This window comes from Lampetra planeri, chromosome 5 (assembly GCF_965212315.1).
Source record: "Lampetra planeri chromosome 5, kcLamPlan1.2.h2, whole genome shotgun sequence".
Lineage (NCBI taxonomy): Eukaryota > Metazoa > Chordata > Hyperoartia > Petromyzontiformes > Petromyzontidae > Lampetra > Lampetra planeri.
The window spans coordinates 4,250,659-4,256,658 of record NC_136111.1 but is presented as its reverse complement, the minus strand read 5'-3'; the positions used below and the strand labels follow the sequence as shown (position 1 = coordinate 4,256,658).

Below are 6,000 nucleotides of genomic sequence, written 5' to 3'. Positions count from 1 at the left end.
AAGCATTGTCCCATGTAAGATATAAGAGTTGTCCCATCTGGCATAACCCTCAATGTCTCATCTAATACAGAAGCATTGTCTCGTCTGACACAACACTTGTCTCATCTGATACCGAACTCGCATGTCATCTGACACTGAACATCTAACAAGATACATCGTCCTATCGGGCAGAGCGATCTCGTCTAAACCAGTTAAGATATTTTCCGTCATTATTCGATTCAAGAAACCAATAAAATCCGGACTCAAGCCACGCACGATTAAACCAGGTTGTCGCGTTGACCGAGGGAATGACGATCGTCACTGATTGCACGGACCGTACACACTACGACCGCATCACATCGTACGATGATGCACTTTGTTGCCAGTTAGAATGTGAGGAAAGCCTAATTTTTAACTTATTAGGAAGCCAATTGAGCCGCGTGCACTTTGACACCGACATTGAAAACCTCATTTGTTTCGAGCTGCCTGCTTGCTGTGTTTTAGTTTTTGTAGTCCTGACCCCGCACCTCCGATTAGCACGGCTGGCTACGTACGGTGCGAAAGAAGTTCAACATACATACACACTGTCTCGAGGAGGAAGAGGGGGGGCGCTTTAGACAGATGTTTAATGAGCGCAGTCGACTAATGGCTAAGAGAGACGTAGTAATAAGTAGAGACCCATACTACCCCAACCAAAAGACCTCAACGACTTGAACAGAGATCTTGGTATCACCAAGTCCAATGCCGAGATTTTGACGTCTAGGCTCAAGCAGTGGAATTTGTTGGATGAAAGTCGCAGATCAGAGGAAGCGTCACCAACCTTTTTGCAGCTTCTTCACCCGTCAAGATGGGCTCTGCTTCTGCCACAATGTGACCAGTCTGTTCGAGGCAATCAGAATCGCCTGTAACCAGAATGAGTGGCGCCTCTTCATTGACAGCTCAAAGCCGTGCTGCTCCATAACGGTAACAAGTACCCGTCTCTTCCCCTGACTCACTCGGTGCACCTCAAAGAGGAATTACAACAGCATCAAGACTTTGCTGGACGCCTTGAAGTAGCATGAGTACGGCTGGGAGGTGGCATTCCTGATTTTTGGGAGGGGGGGATTTGGGGAGGGGGGGGGGGATTTGGGCAGGGGGGAATTTGGGGAGGGGGGATATGGGGAGGGGGGGGGGATTTGGGGAGGGGGGGAATTTGGGGAGGGGGCGATAAGAGAGAGGCGGTGGAGTGGAGGCAAAGCTCCTACAGATGTTGGGTTCGAATACATCACAGGGTGTTTGTGTGGACGCGCTGTAGCCGGGGTGATAAGGAACACGGTGGATTTGTATTATTCTTTATTTCGGTTGTTCATCAAAGAAAGCCACACTGAGTCTCGTGACTCCTTTGGAGGAGGGTCCTGCCAGGTTTTGGCAGTCGCGGGCGCATGATTGCTACGCGTATGCATGCATGTTGAACTTCTTTCGCACCGTGCGTATCCAACCGTGCTAATCGCAGGCGCTGTGCAATCCCATTTGAGTAACTTCAGCTTACAGCGTCTCTCGACTGATCGACGCTGCCTTGCCATGTGATTACACCTTCAATGTGTTTACAGATGTTACTTTAACAGTAAATATATATTCAGCTGACTTACACCACTCACCAGCCACTCACCGCTAACACTCACCAGACACCCACGGACTCACCTCTCGCCTAGCGGCATTCATCAGATACTCAGCGGTCACCCGGTAGACTCAAAACTCACTGGACATGTATGTACGTTGAACTTCTTTCGCACCGTACGTAACCAACCGTGCTAATCGGAGGTAGAGGGGAAAGGACCAAAAAACCGCATAAGCTGTTCTAAAGAAATTCGTTTTCAATCTAGACTTCAAAATGCATAGCTCCAGTGGCTTCCGAACATCGGAGGGAAGAACGTTCCAGACGGCCTCTAGAAGCACATCTCACCTGACACTCACCACTCCTCATAGACACGTGTCACCCATGACGTTTTCATTTAGCCCGTATTGTTCTACATCTGATTAATAGTCATGTAACTACATTTCTGTTGCACCCTTGATCGGTCCAAACATAATCCGCACGAGCCGTCTTGCGCTCCGGGTTATTTATGATTTAATATCGATTTATGTTTGTGCAGTTCATTTGCGATGTGCCGTGTGACACGGCAGTTGTTTTCGCGCTCATTTCTCATCACTTCCTCGCTTCCGTGATGGTGGTGACCCGGGGTCACTCTCACGAATGCGACTCGCCCGTGGTTTCTCGAGGTCTCTCCTGGGGCGCCACAGTGGCGAGATGTTAACTACCTCGCCTAATATGCAGGAGGTCATGGCTTCGATCTCCTGTATATTTGGAGTTTGCGTGTCTCTCTCCCGTGGTTGTGTGGATTTGTGTTGCTTTGTTTATCCAGGTTCAAGAGCGCAATGGCTCACAGGGCGATACCAAATACATGAAACTGAAAAAACTGAAAGGTGTCCTCCGGTGTTTCCCTCCACATTTAGAATCGACGTTCAGAGTATTTGGCTGCGATACATGTCCACGTGATGAGCCGCTTCGTTGGGCTATCATTTGTGCCAAGTTCGCTTCTGAAAGACAACTATGTAGCTCAGTGGGCCTTACCTGGTTCAATAAACATTTGTTTCATCAACTTGCCTTGCCCGATGCCCTTCACGCGCAATAGCGCGGTGTATCCGGCAGGCGGCGCGCCACTAATTGCGGTCACCCGTTGTGAACGTTAAAGGCGCAGCCCTGCAATGACTGGTTCGCGCCACTGCCAGCAGAATGGCCTCCACCAGCGGGAGCTCTGGAGAGCTGTAAAGAATCCCCCTTCCACACTAAGAGGGTATCTTTCGGCCCACTATTTCACCGCGCTGGCGAGATGTTCACGACCTCAACTCTGGTATGCAGGAGGTCGTGGGTTCGATCGCGACCCTGACTCCGGCTGTATATTTGGAGTTTGCGTGCCTCTCTCCCGGTGGTCGCGTGGATTTGTCTCCCGGATCTTCCGGTGCTTCGCTCCGCATTTACAAACAACGCGCGTTTCGAGTATTTGGCTGCTACGTGGATGCGCCACGTTGATGAGCGATCAATCGTGGCCAAGTCGCTTCGGAAAAAGAGAAGCGCAGAGACAATACTAATCCATACCGATAACAGTGATGTACAACCATTCGTCATTGCAACGTTTATCCTATGGGCAGACTTTGCCCGTTCCATACCGATTTGGAATCTTTTTTCTTTCGGTTTTGTTCCACCACCGTCTCAGGACTGCCGACGGATACAGGCAATCGCCCAAGATGGATAGAGCGGGGAGAGAACGCTGTCGGATGTTGTATTTATATATATCTTTTTTAATATTGATTTCAGTTTATCGCCTCCAAATTATTCACGAATGCCAAAGAACGCGCAGCCCCGCGACCCCACCGCCCACGCCCAACACTCTCACCTCTCTTCCCTCCACTCCCTCCCACTCCATCCTCCCAGTGGAGTAGCCATCGAGTCGTGTGCAGGCGGTGCAACTGCACCAGGGCCCACGGGTTGGAGGGGTTCCAAACAATTCCCATCGACTCCAATCTGGACCGAGGGGGGCCCATGCCAAGCACGCTACGTCACTGCCCCCCGCCCCCCCCCCCCTCTTTAACCCCCAACCCAAGCATGTAACCTGTTGTGCGAGGAGTCAATTGGGAATGGGGCAGCATAACCAAAGAGACTCGGGGAGAGCCAAGAGAGAGAGAGAGCCGATACATCAATGGAGAGTGGGCAGGACAGTCGAGAGATAGAGGGACAGAGAGAGAGAGAGAGGGAGACAAGGGGGAGAGAGTCAAGAGCGATCGTTTAGAAAGGCAATTGAGGACGTGGGGAGAGTCAAGAGGAGGCACGTGGGAGAATCAAATGGGATTCGGGGAAGACGGCAATCCACCCACTCCACAATCACCCTTCATCCCCCCCCACTCCCCCCCCCCCCCAGGCAAAAAAAACCCCAATGCCCCCTGTGCGCCGGAGACAAAATGCTGTCTCATTGGCCGGGCCGGGCATTAAAGGCAGGGCTTTCCACAACCGCCTCCCTCTAACCACGCATCCCCGGCCAGCTTTAACCGCCGATGCCCGCCCACTCATTCCCACTGCACTTACTCGCCGCCGAGAGCAGTAGCAGCATCAGCAGCTGCTGCAGCCCGCCAGCCAGCCAGCCTCCTTTGCACCGCCCGTGCCCGTGCCGTGCCGCCCACACGCACCGGGTGGCGAGGAGCAGTCGGATCCAGGAGGAGCAAGCAAGGAGGTCGAGTCGGGAAGGAGGGAGAAGGAGCGACCAGCAGCAGCGGTTGTTTGCTCCCCTCGACTGCCACTCTGCGACAAACAGGAACTCGAAGGTGCGACTGAGTACGCGTGTGTGCGTGCGTGCGTGTGAAAAGTGTGAGTGTCACTGTGCATCGAAGTGTCGGCGTGCGCCGTGCCGGCCTTCGTCAGTGCTCGCTAACAGCACTTGCCCCAAAAAGTATGTTGAGACTGCACGGGGGAGCTTTGCGTTTGTCTCTGTCGATGCCGGTGGCGCTACTTGCACAGAGACATGCGTGTACACACACGCGCACGCGTGCATACGCATGCACACGTGCACGCGTGCATCTTCCGTAGACTCTTGGGGCAATGCGTGGGCGTCTATTGAAGACGTTATGCGAGGGTGTGTTTTTTTTTGCCACCACGCTTGCCCGCCTTTGTCTCCCCGCGGATCTGATGTCTGAACAAATGAGCCAGGCACTGGGTGTTATTTACGGCTGAGTCGATCTATATGCGACGGCGAATGTCACTGATGTTAGCTGTGTGACCGGGGTATCGAACTCATGTCGCCGGGCTCGTAGGGCGCAGTGCGCTCATCATTGCGCCACTGCTGTGAACAACGCATTCACACGCTCACACACACACAGCAAAGAGAAAGATCCACCGTGTAGACCTTTAACAGAACTGTTGGGGCATGTTCTGTGAGCGAGCAGCTATGAAGGGAGGCTCGGAATACGAATGGGCGGGTGGCCAACACGTCGCTCAGCCGCATTTGTCTCCCCAGTACTGAGCGTTACTCACCCGCATCAGGCACTCATTTGAGGTCGAATCGATCAGGGGGAGGCTCAATAGAAGTTCACATATCGCCACGGTTATTGGTCGTGAGCGGCCGAGTTCCAAGGTGGAGTGCGCTGACCACTGTGCCACCGCTCCCCATTGCTGCTCGCACACACACGTACGAACGTATACATATGCGCACGCATGCAAACACACGTACATACACGCACACACACACGTGTAAGCATACCTACATATACCTACCCATATACCTACACGTGCACACCCACCATTGGTGGTAGCGTTCAGCTCTCACAATGCAAGGTCTGCGCGCGGATATCCTGTTGTAGCAATCTTGTTTGAATTTTGTAGGAATTTTGCAGCGGTTGTCCTATGGATAGACTTGCCCCGACATATGAATGTGGAATTTCCCTCGCCAGCTTCGAGCCGTGAATAGAGTTGAGCGCACCCTAACCTACTGCGTATCTGTGAAAAACTCCTGGACATCCATGAAAAAAGAGCTTACAGCTCGTCGGATACCTCCGGTATGAATACATTTTCTCATTTTTGATTGAGCAGGAGATGTCTTGCCAAGCACGCACGCGGTGACGAGAGGCATCCGGTATAGCAGTTCTCAGGACTGGCGGAGCGGGGCTTGAGAGCTGCAGTTAGCGAGCACCTATTGTGGCCTCAACGGGCGCGCGCACGTGGTGGGGGTGGTGTGGTCAGGTCCGCGGCGGGGGTCGCCTTTGTCTCGCGAATGCCGATGCTGAAACAACTGATTGCTCGTGTGAGGTTGAGTTGGCATTCACGAGTGGTCGTCGTCGGAACCCGCACCAGATTTGACGAGCCGCCGATGTTGCCCCGTGTCTGTGGATCGAACCCAACTCGCAGCGTTTGAAGCGCAGTGCGCTCATCGCAGCGCCGCCGCTACCCACATGAAGACAGCGAAAAAGATTCCGCCCCGTATACCCTGAACAGTG

General features: G+C 53.0%; 1 protein-coding gene across 1 annotated transcript in view; it reads left to right on the top strand.

The window, feature by feature from the left end:
- The first annotated feature begins 4,077 nt into the window (after positions 1-4,077).
- The window catches only part of LOC144718696 (nucleosome assembly protein 1-like 1), a 75,163-nt gene continuing 73,240 nt past the window's right edge, over positions 4,078-6,000 (top strand). The window contains exon 1 of the mRNA XM_078594152.1: positions 4,078-4,335. The gene's annotated coding sequence lies outside the window, so the exon portion shown is untranslated. The remainder of the gene's footprint in view (positions 4,336-6,000) is intronic.